At 71.1% G+C, this 903-nt stretch overlaps 1 protein-coding gene across 1 annotated transcript in view; it reads right to left on the bottom strand.

The window, feature by feature from the left end:
• Window positions 1-310, bottom strand: part of NDUFB3 (NADH:ubiquinone oxidoreductase subunit B3) — a 14,309-nt gene extending 13,999 nt beyond the window's left edge. The window contains exon 1 of the mRNA XM_019523204.1: window positions 204-310. The gene's annotated coding sequence lies outside the window, so the exon portion shown is untranslated. The remainder of the gene's footprint in view (window positions 1-203) is intronic.
• Between the last annotated feature and the right edge of the window lie 593 nt (window positions 311-903).

Here is a 903-nt window from a genome sequence, read left to right as displayed (position 1 = left end):
GCTGCGGGCCGGGAGCAAGAGGCCGCGTTGAAGAAATGGGCCATAAACGGGACCGTAGTGAGAAGTTTGGGCAGCAGCGGCCTGGGCCCGCGCTGCTCTGCCCCAGAAGGGCCCCGGCTGCAGGGAGCCATGAGGCGCAACAGCCCGGGCCTGTGAGGGCAGTGGCAGGGGCACAGGACCCGGGCTCGGCCTCCTCCCGATACCTGTCCGCTCCGCGACCCTCCTGCGGGCACCGTGCACCCGGAACCGGAAGTACGCTTCCTAACGAGCCCGGCCGGAAACGCCGGCAGGCAGGCAGATTCCGTGGTGCCAGCGACTGCAAGCGGGCTTAGAGAAGGCGAGTTTAATGTTCCAGCCCGGGTACCTGGCGCTTTGGGGCCGACGCGCACGGGGGCGGAGGAGCAACCAATCAGTGCGGCGCTTGTTGGGGGCGGGAGCGGCCCAATGGGCGGGGACGTTGTTGCGCTGCGGGGTTGGCAGCAGCTGCAGGAGGTGGCGGCAGCGCCAGCGCCAGCGCCAGCGCCAGGTACTGGCGGCACCGGGCGGGGGCTGTGACTGGGTTCGGGCTCTAAGGCTCCCGGTGGGGAGGGCACGGCACGGCACCCCGTCTCCTCTCGTTGCCGCCGTCTCTGCTGTTGTTGCGGGGGGTGGTGGCGCCCAGGGTTGCCCCCAGTCCCGCGCCGGGGCCGACTGCTGCTGCGAGGCTATGGGAGCCCGGGAACGGCAGTGGGGGCCCCATCTCCAGACCTCGTCCGCGTCGCGGGACCCTGCGGCTTGGGCCGGGCGAGCGGCGGCGGTTATGTAATCTCTTGCCGCTCTCACGCGCTCGCCCCGCAGCGCCGGAGCTTGCCCCCGAGGGACTTTGGGGTTGGGGTAGGGGTAGGGGTAGGGGTAGGGGTAGGG

The sequence above is a fragment of the Gavialis gangeticus genome, unplaced genomic scaffold (genome assembly GCF_001723915.1).
Source record: "Gavialis gangeticus isolate Ggan-Ray unplaced genomic scaffold, GavGan_comp1, whole genome shotgun sequence".
NCBI lineage: Eukaryota > Metazoa > Chordata > Crocodylia > Gavialidae > Gavialis > Gavialis gangeticus.
This window is presented reverse-complemented; position numbering and strand designations above follow the sequence as displayed.